We start from the raw sequence: 15,445 nt of genomic DNA, 5'->3' as shown, positions 1-15,445 counted from the left end.
AGTATCTGAGAAAATAAATATAAAAAGAAAAGTTTTATTTTGACTTTCAGTTTCAGTGTTTTCAGCCCATTCTTGCTTGACCCCTTCGCTTTGGCTTACCGTAGAACATCATGAGGAGGAGTGCACAGTGGAGCAAAACTGCTCACCTTGTGGCAGCTAAAAGGCAAAAAGAAAGACAGAAAGGAGCCTGGGTCCCAATATTCCCTTCAAGGGCATGCCCTGAATGACCTAACTTCCTCCAACTAGGTCCCACCTCGTGAAGGTTCCACCACCTCCCAGTGGCACTAGAGGCTGGCAACAAAGCTTTTAGTTCACGGGCTCTTGGAGGACATTTAAGATTCCAACCATAACTTGTGGGCAGGACTAAGGGAATGACCAAGAGACTGTGAAGCATCCAGGGATTCGCAGCAGCAGGGAGCCATGCCACCACCACCCCTGCCTGAAAAGGGCAAAAGTAGGGAATAGTGTTACTAGTCTGGTGAAAGTTGGAGCCCTGGAAGAGAAGGCAGCATACAGAAGCTGTGGTTCTAGAAGAATTCAGGCATTACCTAAACCCCAGTCCAACAAAAGGGAGTGTATTCTAGAGTTCTCTCTCCCCATGACCTCTGTTGCCCTGCTTAGTGTCTCACTAGCTAAATTCATCAAGAAATCATAGTGCAAGAAATAGTGTTCTGCAAAAAGCAAAACTGAGAAGGGTGGAGAGTAAGTACAGAGGGGCAAACAGAGAGCAACCAGCCCAGCAGGTCTATAATTCCAAATCTAGCAGGTTAGAAAATCCTCCTCTGTGCTGGCCAGGTCTGCCTGGCCTGGAGGAGCAGGGAGTGTGTTAAGAAGGTGCAGTGAGTCAGTGACCAATCCCTAAGTCCTTCCAGGAAAACTGGGAGCCAAAATTGCTGATCTAGGGTTGGAAAAAGGAGACCCTCCCAACCCTGCCCCCAGGAGACCCTTAGAATATAGACTATGAGTCTGAGAATGCCCTAAGAAGCATCTTCAAAAAACAAAATCCTGAACTACAAGCCAGGAAGATGGTCCAACAGAAGTGTCAGGCTGAAGGAGCTAAAGAGTCAGAATTCTGGGAAAGGGGAAAAGAAGAGCTATTGGGTGGCTGGACTGATTAGGAAGAGGTTTGGAGTGGAAGTGCTAGGCTGGAACTGGGGACTTCCTGAGAAACCGAAATGCTCTTTGGGGCTCTTCTAGGGCCCCCATGGTTCAGGCATGGGATGGCATGGAACTTATTTGCTCATTCATTCATTCAGTAAGTATGTATGAGTAATTTTGCCTACACTGTCAGAGTACCAGATGCTAAGGAAGACACAAACCCTGTCCTGAAGGAGCTCAGCCCTCTTGTAGGGTCAACAGTCAATCACAATACAGTACATATGATAAGGGGTCCTGAGGGATGACAGAAGGGTGCCCATCCTAGACTGGATGGGTAGGAAGAGCTTTCCAGGGAGGCGATGTCTATGCTGACTCTAAATGCTGAATTAGATCAAGATGGCAAGGTAAGACAGGAAGGTGGGACAACTGGAGGAAGCTTTTATGTATTTAACAGACTGCTAGTATGGTAATTCAGTGTTACCAGGTGAAGAGAAATGAAAAGTTGAGGCTGGAGAGGCAGGCAGAAGCAGATCCTAATTGGCATTTTCCATCAGGGTGAAGACCTGGAAGATGATGGGCAGCTAAGGAAGAGTTGTAAGCAGGAGAGTGACAGAATCAGGTTTGAATTTTAGAAAGATTATTCTGGCATCACTGTGAAAAGACTATCAGGAGAGAGGGCACATCAAGGGTCAGGGAGACCAGTAAGGAGGGTGCTTCCATTCTCTAAGACAACGCCGATGGTGTTTTTCAGGTATGCCTGAACCAGGTGGTGCCAGAGGGCATGAGTGTGAGCCCTGGACACATTTAGGAGAAGAGTTGGCAGGACCTCTGACTGCCAGGATGTAGAGGGAGAGGAAGAGGAACAACTCTAGCTTGGTCATTGGGTGGCTGCTAGTACCAGTCACTGTGCTTCAAACCACAGATGAATGAGGCCCAGCTGGGCAAAGGACAATGCAGTGAATAATTCTGGAAAGATGTGTCTCTCTTTTTGGTGAGTCAGCATGCTTCATAAGACTGAGAATGAATTGTTAAACAGATTACACTTTAGATACCAGTGAAGAGTAGTGGGTTTTTTTGGGGGGTTGGGGGTGGTATCCTCATCCTATAAGATTGGGAAACAGTGAATTGATGAGGCTAAACAGTTTTTGTTACTTCAGAACTTCTCAGAGTCCTGAATAGTCTTTGGTTCTTTATTCCAAACTCGCATATATTCTGCTGTATTTGTGAAATCTATTTGACTCCCACCAGCAGCGGCACTGCATATATCTGTATGTGTCCCATACAGACACTTCTCAGAACGGCATTAATCCAAGTGTGGCCCATAGACCAGCACTTGTTCAAAAACTGTTAACAGTCCATGACAAGTACAGAAACAAAGCTTATTTAGAGAAAACTTAACAGGAATTTTGTGTCTTTGAATTTAATATTGAAAATATCTGGGCTTGTATTTTGCATGTCTGCCTTTTAATCTCATTTTTCTAGTGATTTATTTACTTATTGTATTTTATAGATGTGTCAGTCAGCAAAGGATTTGTAGTTAAGAAGAGAAAAATCATCCAAAGCCAGTCCTGCGCCACAGGGAATTACAGAAGTACCATCTCAGAAGACACTGTGGAAATGTGCTTGCTCACGGCTCTCAAACATGGTCACCGATTTCAATCACCTGGGAGGTCCTGGGGCCCACCCCCAGAGATTCTGGTGTAATGACTCTGGGGAGCAGTCTGGCCCAGGGATTTTATTTTATTATTTCTTTTTAAAAAATTTTTTGGTACTGGGAATTTAACTCAGGGGCACTTTACGACGGAGCTGAGCTATATCCCGAGTTCTTTCTTTCTTTTTTATTTTGAGACAGGGTCTTCCTAAGTTGCTTAGGGACTCTCTAAATTGCTGAGGCTGGTCTCAAACTTGCAACCCTCCGGTCAGCCTCCTAAATCACTGAGATTACAGGCATGCACTACAGCGCCTGGTTTCGTCCAGGGATTTTGGAAAGAAGCCTCAGGGTTTATGATGGTGCCAAGGTTAAGGACCACTGTGGCTGGAAAGGAAGCTTGGGCTCTGGGTGCTCTTGATTTAATCTTCACATGCCTTGATGAGGATCAAGGGCAGGGAAGGTAGACCCTGCCACAGAAAGGAATGAGTAGATCATTTTAAGTGGAGTCAGGCCTAAATCACCTAAAGTAATTTATCCAGAAACTTTTGGTGGTGGTTCTCAGGTACTGGTATTTTAATTAAAATGGTTCTAGATCATTCTAAAGGCAACCAGGGCTGAGAATCACTGACTTAGGAATTCCGGTTGTAGATGGGACAGTTAAAAGTGAGCAGGTTAATTCAGTGCCCTCTCCAGGGTCTGGAGAAAGAAGTAGCTCTTGGTATTGCAAATCTTTTTTACCTTTTCGGGGCCTACAGAGCCAGGCAGCCGTGGCTGTAGTTGGGGATGCTGGGGCAGGTGAGTGGGGGACATGCTGGGCCCCACCACATGGCTCAGTGAGAGGTTGAGAGGCTCTGTCAGCAAAAGCCGCCTGTGAACTCCTGCACCAGCCCCCCACTGCCTGCTCCTGGCAGATGCTATAACTTCAGAAGGCAGCAGCACTTACACTCTTTTTCACTGAACCGACATGACCCCTGAGAGGCAGGTTTTCTGAGACAGGAAAAAAGTATGGCTCTTTGTGCCTGAAGTTGTAGCCCTTTGTGCTGAGCAGCCACTTTCAGTCCTGTGGCAGCTGTGTTTCAGCGTGTTCCATCACTTCCTAATGCGTCCTCTGAAAGAGTCCAGCTGTTTATTTCCATCAGTCGTTGAAAAGGATGCCTTTTATTTGAGGAAAGCACAAATGCATTAGGACTTGATGTCTGCAAGGAAAAAAGAGAGGGGAGGGTGGAGACAGTAAGACTTGCTTTGGAATTGCTAGCAAAATTTGGGGGCAAATAATTGCAGCTATTTAAAAAAAATGTTTGTAGGAGAGTGATAGGACAAGGCCTAGAAGCAACTAAATACACCCATTTTGTTACCACACTGCCAGGTATGGTAACAGTTCTCTATCACAACAAAGCTCTGGAATACTCTATGGTCTTGTCTACGGGACTGCTATGGTCTAAATGTTTGTTAAAATGCATTTATTGAGGCCGGGTGCAGTGGCGCACACCTGTAATCCCAGCAGTTTGGGAGACTGAGACAGGAGGATCTTGAGTTCAAAGCCAGCCTCGGCAATAGCAAGGAGCTAAGCAACTCAGTGAGACCCTGTCTCTAAATAAAATACAAAATAGGGCTGGGGATGTGGTTCAGTGGTTGAGTGCCCGAGTTCAATCCTGGTTCAAAAAAAAAAAAAAAAAAGAAAGAAAGAAAGAAAAAGAAAAAGAAAAAAAGCTTATGTTGACTGCCCCCCATGTGGTTATATGAAAAGGCGAGGCATCTGGAAGGTGATTAGGACACAAGAGCAGAGCCCTCATGAGGGGATGAGTGCCCTTATGAAAGGGGGAGCCTGTTTGTCCCTTCCACTACGCAAGGACACAGCTACAAGGTACCATCCATACTGCAGAGAAGGAGCCCTAACCAGACACACAATCTGCTGGAGCAGTGGTCTTACTTCCTAGCCTTGACAACTGTGAGTGACACATTTTTATTTTTCAATCCCTAGCACCACCATGTAAACATTTTCTGTTTTTTATAAATTACCTGGTCTAAGGTATTTTGCTATGGTGCTGAGGACTAACTACTGTGGTTCTGAGACAATGGCCACCGTCACTTCTACCAAATGCTATATAGGGCAGTGATGTTTTCAATTATTCTGAAGTACAGTTTTGTATCAAAGTTCTCATCTTAAGAAGCATGTCTTAAACAACATTATATTCCAAAGCCAAGGAAATCATTAATAGCAACCAAAGTTCAATAAGTGAGACGATCTCTTTACCCAAGAGACTCAGCTATAGAGCTAAAAAAGGTGTCAATATTTGGTTTCTGGTAGAAAAGGAGTGATTAAGATGTAATTGTGTAGGTGTGTTGTGTTATTAACTCTTCAATAGTTCTAATTTTTACTATCATTGCTTTACATAATTTATTTTTAAATGTTTATTTTTAAAAAATAAATATTATTTATTGTCTATTATGTTCTAGGTACTGCATTAGGTCCTGGGGATTTGAGACACAATGAGCAAGGCAGACATGGTCATTATCTTCTTGGAGTTTAAATTTTAGTGGAGAATATAACTGTTAAATAATCCATTTAATTGTAGGAAGAGGTCCATTAAAAACATACATGATCATCTTTTTCCTTTCCTTTCTTTCCCTTAAAAAATATATTGCCTTCCTTCCTTCCTTCCTTCCTTCCTTCCTTCCTTTCTTCCTTCCTTCCTTCCTTCCTTTCTTCTTCAAAAAGCCACTAGGAAGGGAGAAGCAGAGCAGGCAGACTAAGTGGAGAAGACAGGACTGACCAGGAACTGCAACCTGCACAAGAAGGGACAGCTTTCCAGCAGGGTCAAGAGATACAGGAAGACTGAACAACCAAGTCGTTATATTGAGGGCAATTCAGAGTCAGTTATGTCTGCAGGAAGGCATATGTACAGAAAAAAAATCCTTAAATGTTGAATTGGTATCAAAATATTGTTCTTGGTTTGCAATACATACAAATAGGGGAATAAATAAAGCTGTGAATGTGTGTGTACACCTACACATATTTCCTAGTTCTGTCAACTGAAAGGAACTAACTAAGATCAGTGATGCCCAATGAGTAAAGAGCACACTACTGCTCAGGACTTGGCACCATGGTCTACCCACTTCTCTCCACTAAAAGGAACCAGGGCTCCTTAGAGAAGGCTGCTTCTAGTACTGGAGCAACGAAAGGACAAGATGAGCCTGGATCACTTATCTTTTTATAGCTGAAAGCAAGGAAGTGCTCAGGAAAGGCCAGAACACAGTGAAAAGACACAAATGCTTGAAGGAGCTCCCACTGAGCCAAACTGCTCCATTCAAGCATCAAAGTAAAGCCAATAGTAATGGATCATAATCTATTGAACAAAATAAAGAGCCCATCAGTCATAAATAAATGAATAAATGGGGAGAGGAGAAAGTTCCTTTTCATAGCAAAAAGTCAACTAATAAATGTAGGACAGAATTAGAAAATCACCATTTGGCTTTAGTATTAATAATAGTGGTAATGGGGCAAGGAGCATCAGTGGATGCTAAAACTCACATGTGAAAGTGGGATAAGGAATAGGAATTTCTATAGTCTTAAAGTATCTCTCATAAAATATTTATTAACTATGGTGCAGGTGCAAAATAGACCCCCACATTCCCTTGAACCTGTGAACATGTCGAGGTAGGATAGAAGACATAGGGATAAGCAGAAAGGAGACACACAAGAGTAGCCATAATTTAAAGTGAAGATTTAAAGGTCACTTTTGCATACCTTGATCACAAACAGCACTATTAAATCAATCAACTATTTGACCTTATCCACAGGTACACCAATGTAGTACTGCTTAAATTCACAAAACAGAATGCATCAAACACAAAGAAGAAAAAAATGACTTCCATCCCAGTAATGCTAAACATGTCCATTTACCAACACAAAGGGAAACTAAAAAATACTCTTAAACCGTGTCTTTGCTCTACAGATTTTTCATGTATAAATATGCCTAGTTTAGATGTGGTTTGAGAGTTCCTGTCCAACACTCACACCCTACCCCATCTCTAAGAGAGTGTACTTTCTTTCTCTCAATAAGATCGATCTGTGCCTCCATTTGACCCATCCTTAAATTCCTTTCTGTGATGACTTCAAGGACCCTCATTTGAGTTGAAGTCCCCCTCCCTTTTGTTGAACCTTTTCAGGACACCTGTCCTGGTGATAATGTCATCTTACATGGCAAAAGGGACTTTGACAATGGTGTGATTCCTTTGAAGATCTTGAAACAGAGAATATTCGGTGGGTCTGATGTAATTGCAAGGGTCCTTATAAGTGAAAGAGGGCAGCAAAAGAATCAAAGAAGGAAGCAAGATTTCTGGTGAAAGCAGGGATCAGAATCAGGATGACTCAAAGATGCTACCTGCTGACTTTGAACATGGAGAAGGAGATAAGAGGCAAGCAATGCAGGTGCCTCCAGAAGCTGGAACCAAGGCAAGGGAACAGATTCTCCTCTAAAACTTCCTGAAGGAACCAGCCCTGCTGGCACCTTGATATTAACCCAGTGAGATCCACTTTAGACTTCTGACCTTTAGAACTACAAGATTAAAAAAATAATAAATTGCATTGTTTTAAGCTTGGGATAATTCGTTAAAGAAGCAAAAAGAAACTAATACAATTAAGGGAAAGAAGTAACTTCCCAGTAGAGAAATCTGACAGAAATTATCTTAAAAGTTCTCAGAATTAACACCATCAGAGACAGTGTGCATCACCAGATAGGATGCAGTGAAAAGACACAGCAATCCAGTGCCTTGATGTGCACCTGTAATCTCAGGTGGCTTCCTCAGGAGGCTGTGGAAGAAGGATCCCAAGTTCAGGGCTAGCCTGGGCAATAAGACACTGACTCACAATAGAAAAAAATTTTTTTAAAGAGTTGGGGGTGTAGCTCAGTGGTAGAGTACTTGCCTAATGTGTGAATGCCTGGGTTCACTCCCTCATCTCTCTCTCCCTCCACCCCTGCCTCCCACAGACCAAAAAAAAAAAAAAAGAAAAGAAAAAGAAAGAAAAAAAAAAGACACAGCATGCTATATTTCAGTCCCAAACACATAAACTGAGTTTTATAAGTCAACATCAGACAGATCCCAAATGAGAAACGTTCTACAAAATGGTCTGAAATTCTTTAAAATGTCAACATTCTGAAAGTCAAGAAAAGTGCCAGGAATGTTCCAAATTGGAAAACACTAAAACACACATGATGCCTGGAACAACGTGATCCTGAGTCAAATCCTCTGCTGTGAGGGAGCTACTGAGACAACTGGAAAAAGTTAAGTGGGGTCATTAGGAGAAGGCTACAGGGGAATTCTTTGAAGTATTCTTGTAACTTTTCCATAGGGAAACATGTCCCAAATTTTTTTCTAAGTAGATGATTGTCAAGGTAACATGAGTCTTGTGCAAGCTGTTAGTGTGGATGAAAGAACGTCAGGATGGTGGATGGGAGACAGGTGGGGGATATGAAACAGGTGGCTCTGGGCAAGATGGCATGTTTGTAGGATGGGAAGAGAATTAACTTAGGGATAATGGTTTAAGAGTTCCCTATGACAGACGAGGGCCTTGTTCCTGAACAAAAATTAGGCACCATTAGTCTTTGCCTGAGGGCCTGGCTTTGAGACCTACCACCAGGCCTGTCTGCTAACACTGTCCCCAACCCCCAGGCAGCCCCAGAAAACCAGGAAGCCAGCTGAGGCACACGTGGAGCCTCATTTAGAAACTTGAAAAACATTAGTGTGATGATTATTTTAATTTGATATGGCCAGCAGATGGCAGCAGGCAATTCAGGGAAAGGAGGAAAGAGGACAAGGAGCTGGGAGGCCTGCCCTGCTGCTGCTGCTTGCACCTTGGCCAGGAAAGGGCAAAGGCCTGGCTGGCTCCCAGCCCTGGTTGGCCCTCGGTAAATTAAAGGGCTCCCGCCAGGCAACAAAACCTCTGGCAGTCCAACCTCACTCTCTGGAAGGAATGGGAGAAGGAGGAGGACTGAGAGAAAAGTCTTCATTGTGTTTTTTGTTTTTGTTTTTTTTTTTAAGAAAAAAGTTTTTATTTCTTCTTAATGATATAAGAAGAAATAACACAATTTAATGGAACCTGAATCAGATGCCTCGAGAGCCACACATGTTAAGAAGAGAAAGAGCTGGACTCACAAGTCAGGGAGCATAAAGTGGCCCTAAAAATAATAATAATAATAGAGACTCAGTTTATTTACCTGTAAAATGGAGCAAGGGTTTTGAGATTCAGATGAGTCAATATATGTAGAGTTTGGTTAAGTACTCAATAAAAATTAGCTGCAATTATTATTTACTAAGCATGACCAGTAAAATAACAACTAGCATTGGGCTAAGTGCCTTTTATGTGTTGTATTATTTATTACTTACCCTATTCTTTCAAATATATTTTATTATCTCAATTTTAAAATTTTAGGCATGCAGCTCGGGATGTGGCTCAGTAGTAGAGCACTTGTCTAGTATGTGTAAGGCCCTAGGTTCAATACCCAGCATGGCAAAATAAATAAATAAAACAAAATTTCAGACACACACACACATATTGTCTTTATATATATGGTGTATATACATATATAGTCTTTTTTTAGACTAATCAAACTTTGAATTGATGAATGAATACTCAAGTAAAATTTCAGTTTCAAGAGTGTCTTAATCAGAAAACAATTTCTGTCTGTCTTTTGAATGCCCTTCCTTGGGCTGGAGATGTAGCTCAGTTGGTAGAGTGCTTGCCTTGCGTGTACAAGGCCCTGGGTTCGATCCCCAGCACCACATTTAAAAAAAAAAAGGAACATGAATGCCCTTCCTCTGTGCTGACCCCATTTGTAGTCAGGCTTTCCCCTCATGGTTACAAACTGGCTATAGTACCTTCAGCATCTGCATCCTCTTAACTCCAAATCCAGTGGAAAGAGAGCTCTCACAGTTGAGTTCTGACTACATCTCTGCCACATTCAAACAAAAGTCCTGGTTCTGATTCTCATTGGCTTAAATGGTGTCACATGCCCATCACTGAACCAATCACTTGGGCCAGCAGCCATAAAATATGCTGAGACCAACTTGGGCCCTCCTTTGGAGCTGAAGGCTATCAACCTCTCTCTTGCCCTACAGGATAAGAGAAGGGAGCACAATTTGGGGTATCACTTCTACAAGAAGGATGAATGGTTGTGGTTGTTGAATGTCTCTCATACCTGCCTTTTAGCCCAACTGAACTGTTTGTAGTATCTGGAACTCATTCTCTACTTTCCTGCTGGCAGTCCTGTGGTCATGCTCTTCCATTGATATGGAACCCTTACTTCTCCCTTCCAAGCTCTCCCAACCAATCCTCCATGGCCCTTACCATTCAAATGCAGTCTTCTTATTGCCCCTGGATGTAATGACATCTTTCTCCAAGCATCCATATCTCCCTTTGTTCTCACATCTTCCCATTATATTTTAGTTGCTTATATATTTGTCTTAACTCAACCAATTCTTAATTTTGAGTTGGATTTCTTATGTTAATGAAGAAAACTCTGATAATCTACAAGAGGAAGGAATGATCACATTTAGAAATTTTAACCAATAACAAAGATTAATACCTTAGTGAACTACTTAAGTCTCAATCAGTAAAATTCAAGTAATGAGAATTTACTATATTTGGAGAGAGATTACTTTTCATCAGTAAAATTTACTTTCGGAGTAATTGGTAACCAATACATTTCTTTTGCAACCCTTACTGAAAAATTAATACTGAGTCATCTTTAATGCTGTATGATATCTCTGTGTCTGAAAGGGAATCATTCAGGGAGTGGGTATTTCCCTTTGATTGAATGCAATAAATGAATTCCTCGTTTTCTTGTCTTTCCTTCATGAATCTTTGAAATTCTTGCAGTTGTGCTTGGCCAGTATCTTCAGGGCCAAGCTCAGTGCCTAGAAGATTACAGGCATTCCATAAATGTTTATGAAATGGAGAAGTGAAATGAAAGAAGAAAAGCAAAAATGATTGGGGGAAATGTGTTCATCTTTTTAAATGTTTTGAGGGGAAAAAAATCCCCAGAGAATTTATTTTGCTGTCTATTCCCTATATTTCCTAAGAGAAAAACGAAAAAGAAGAAAAAGAAAGAAAGAAAGAAAGAAAGAAAGAAAGAAAGAAAGAAAGAAAGAAAGAAAGAAAGAAAGAAAGAAAGAAAGAAAGTCAACTCTAAAATAATATTTGATGACAGCTTTGGGCCATAGGATAAAGGAACTATCCACTGTCAACTGTGTCTGGTAGGTAGCAGGCATTCAAGGGGTCTATGAATGAATAGGGATAGTTTGCTATGCATAGAATCATAGATCTCAACATTCTAGCAGGTTATACAGTCAGATTCTGGGATCCTACTGAAAATGGGTAAATGAGCAGCATTTAAGAAAGAGAGTATTGATAAAGTCTGGACAGAAACCAGGTGCATTTTCCTTGCAATAAGGTGACAAAGGATGGCAATGCATCCCAGGGCTAGCAACAGCGGTGAGACATTAACATCATTAAATTGGGGCCAGAGAATGGAGCAGTTCTCCAAACCCAGAAAGAGATGAAGAGGAGGACCCCTCCACAGGTGCTGTGGTCTTTGAACTTAGCCATCATAGAACCAAGGAAAATAATGCCCTAATCTTTCCTTTCTTTCATTCTTTGTTTACCTGCTACTCTCTCCTATTGGCCAAACCCAGTGGGAAGCCATGGCATAGGGGACATGTTGATATTGTCTATACAGGTCACAAAGGCACAGAACAGGATGAAGAAGGTGAAAAGGGGTTTTACAAGAGCAAGCAAAGAATAATAACAGATCTTTGAGGTCTTTAGTTCCATAGCTTTGAAAAAAAAAAAAAACTTTTATTTGGCAGGCACTTTTATTCTTTATATTTTAAATGTCTTAAGAAGTCCAATAGAAAGCAATAGAAATGACATGAAAGAATGAGTATAGGGGAAACATTTTTGGGATGTCTTTTTCTCTCTGCACAAACTCAAATACTACTATGAAATTTCCTATTTTCTACAGAACATAGTTTGAAAATCACTGATGTTTAATCTGTTCATTTTATAGATGAGGAAGTTGAGATTCTAAAAATTGAGTAACTTGCTAAAAGTTACCTCGTAAGTTAGTAGCAGAGTTGATTACTAGGATTGACGAGGCTTGCTGGTCCGGGTAAGAGCTCTGTCATTGCCCAGGCAGGAGGGGTATGGTAAGGCCATCACAGAATGTGAGGATCTGTTAGGCTGGGGACAGCATAATTCAAATTTGAAGTTAGACAGATGTCTAGGTTCCAATCCTGACTCTGGGATTTTTAGGCAAGTTTTTATTTTTGTTTTTTTGTGGTGCTGGGGATCAATCCCTGGACTTCACTCATGCTAAGCAAATACTCTACCTTTGTGCTATATCCCCAGCCTCTTAGGGCAAATTTTTATTAAACCTCTCATCCACAGTCATTTCATTAATGGAAATTTAAAATGCCTAGTTTATAAAGTCATTTGGAGGGTAAACAAGGTAAGTTCATTAAGTGCTTACCTTTAGTGTCTGGCACCAAAGCTCATCAATAACTGGTCATTTTTAATAATATTTATTTCCTTAAGTGTCTCTGAGATCACACAAAAGTCTCATTTACATGCTTTGAGACATGTGTGAGATCAGAATGTGCACAACCCTGGGGTGCAGGAAGAAGTTTTAAAATGGACCTTTGTTGTTTTGCCTCCCTAGCATCTTTCGCTCAGAGAATCTCTCTCTTGTTCTCTGTCCATGTCTCTTGGCTGTGGCTGACCCAGCCCCAGCACCAGGACTGCTGGTATGACCCAGGCCATGCCCGCAGTGTGATTTCCTTCTCACTAGAAAACATCAGTCCAAGGATAGGTACCTCACTTAAGTTGTCAGTTGAGTAAATTCAAGGACTATTAAAAAAGAGTTACCAGAAAATATTTTTTTTTCCTACTGGGTCTATTAGCACAAATATCAGCATGGAATGAGACCCAAGAGTCAAGTCACCTTGGAGAAAGATCATAGCCAAGAGATGGCAAGACAGTCCTGATGACATCATCTCAGACTTGGAACCAGGGACTGGCAAACATTTTCTGGAAAGGGACAAACAGTAAATATTTTAGGTATTGTTAGTTATAAGCCTTTCCTGTAAGGACTCAATATTGCATTGTGGCATTAAAGCAGCCCTAGATAATAGGTAAAAGAATAAGTGAGGCTGTGTGCCAATAAAACTTTATTTACAAAATCAGGCAATTATCTATGTTTTGCCAGGTCCTGCTTCAGGTCATGCCTAAAGCCAGACAACCCTGAGACTTTTCAGTTAAGTTTGCTACTTGATTGGGTTTTTTGTTTTCTGCTAATTTGAATTAGATTTTTATCATTATATTGGAAAGACTCTTGATACAAGCTTCTATTTGATAAAAATATGACCTTAATTAATCTAGTGTGTCACAGATTGCCAAATGGAAGAGAAATTGGTCATTCCTATATTCAAATGGGAACTTTTGGAAGAAAAAAAAATCCCTTTCTGTCTAAGCCCATTCTGCAATTGCTAGTTGTTTGAGGTCATGAGTTGATGCCACAGAAGCTGAATTTTAACTGACATTTTCCCCCTTCCTGTCACAAATCAAACAAGTACTCCCATGAGTCTTTGCTTTAGAGCAAGCAGTTCAACAAGAGACCAAAATGAATTACTGCAGACAAAAAGGATCCCAGAGCTGTCATCCTTAAATATTTAAGAACCCTGCAGAAGGTTTCTTATTCAGTTCTCGGAAAAGGGGGCGAGGGTGTGTTATGTACAGGGGAGGGATGGGATCTTTAGAAAAGACAGGTCCAAATGTTCCTGTCAAGGGAATTTATCGCCCTTCTCAGGAGATGACTTTGCTGTATGGAAGATCTCATGTTCCTTGGATCAAGCCTGCTTGTTCTATCCTTACTGACTAATTTCTTGCAGTTACTCAGACTTTCCTGGAATTAAGTTGATTTATTTGAAAGCTGAACCCTGCAGTCCTGATCTCTGAAACACAGTGGAGCTCCTGCTGGCAAGTCACAGATATTATATGTAAAGTATCTACTTAAAAGGAGTTTTCAATGTTCAGTTAAAAACCAAATGTGCTAGGAGCAGCAAAGAACTCAACAGGCCACGGCACCTTTACCTAAAGGGTGCAAGAACATCACCAGTGTGGAATAATCAAACACTCAATTTTATAGCACAAAATTGAAATGCTCTCCCAATTAGAGGAGTGAGATTAATGTGGGCTAGAGAATTTGAGATAGCCTCTTGGAGGGATGAAGAGTGAGGACATTGAAGGTGGAGAGAATCATTGGGACCAGGACCTGGCACTGTGAATGAGTATCTCATTTAATTTAACAAGTATTTATGACGCTCCTTTTTGCCAGGCACTGGACTGAGCCCTGTGACTACAATGGCAGTGAGAGGAATGGGGTCCCCTGCTCTTGTGGCACTTGCAGTCTAATGGGGGAGGCAGGGGATGCCAGTTTGAGGAGGAAGAATTTATTTGTATCACCTGGAGGGAAAGGGCAGGTCACGGAGCTAAGGCAAATGGAAATGATGATTGCTACAAGACTTGAAGGGATGTGTGATGTTCTGTCTATGGTATACAGAGTGGATTGAGGTGGGGGTCATGGAGAAGCAGAGGCCAGCTGCATGAGGGAAAGGCTGTACTCAGGCCTTGGGTTTTACCCTGTGTCTCTTTTGGCCTGATACTCCAGCAACCTGAGTCCTCATTTATTTCAAGCCCAGGAAAGTGACTGTTTCATGTGTCTAGAACCCTGAAAAATGAGAACAAATGATTCCTGAGCCAAACTGTATTGGCCATGCTGAGCTGGTGACAACACATCATGGGGAAGAGCCATATCTTGTTAGTCTTTGCCACAATAGTAATTCCTCTGGTGTCTTGAGAGCAACCTCAGCAAACATGAAAACCACGCTGTGAGCCTCTACATCGTTTCGAGAACTTTCTTAAGAAAATACACTTCTATTATTTTAAAATAAGTCTACTCTGTGTGAGGAAAAAGTACATTCAAATATAAGGTTTTCATTCAGTTCTTCTTTGGAACAAATTTTCCCATAGAAAATTGAACTTCAGTGAAGAAGGATGTTAGACAAATACATATTTGTGGTTGCTAAACCACAATAGAGTCTGCCAATACTGCACAGGCAGAGTATAAAAACTAGATTTCTGAGTGAAGAAAGTTAATTATTCCATTCTTATGAGCTCTGATATTCCCTTGCAATTTCTGTACAAATGATAGATGTAGCATCCTCTGGATGGGTCACAGATAGGAGAGGCCCTCTGGAGGTATGGAGGTGGCATTCTAAGAGAAACAGAAAAGACCCTCTGGAAAACTTTGAAGATAAATTGATGTCAATTGGTAAAATATAGTTTGTATGATGCGTGTGAGCCTCCAGGGAAGGTTGCTGAGACTAACGTCAAACTTGCCATCCTCCTGCCTAAGGCTCCCCAGTCACTGGGAATTCGGGCATGCGCCACTGTACCTGGCTCAATTGTAGGTTTCTTTATATAGGGAATATAAATATGTTATCTGTTTGCTGAAGTTCCCACTACTCCCTATTAATTTCATTGGCTTTTGTGTCACCTGCCTGAGCTGGTCCCTGCTGCCATTTGATCTCTGAAACTTGACAGAAAGGAGGGATAACAAGGTAACCTTGAGACAACTG

The sequence above is a fragment of the Sciurus carolinensis genome, chromosome 1 (genome assembly GCF_902686445.1).
Source record: "Sciurus carolinensis chromosome 1, mSciCar1.2, whole genome shotgun sequence".
NCBI lineage: Eukaryota > Metazoa > Chordata > Mammalia > Rodentia > Sciuridae > Sciurus > Sciurus carolinensis.
The sequence above is the reverse complement of the archived record's forward strand: the minus strand, read 5'-3'. Positions refer to the sequence as shown.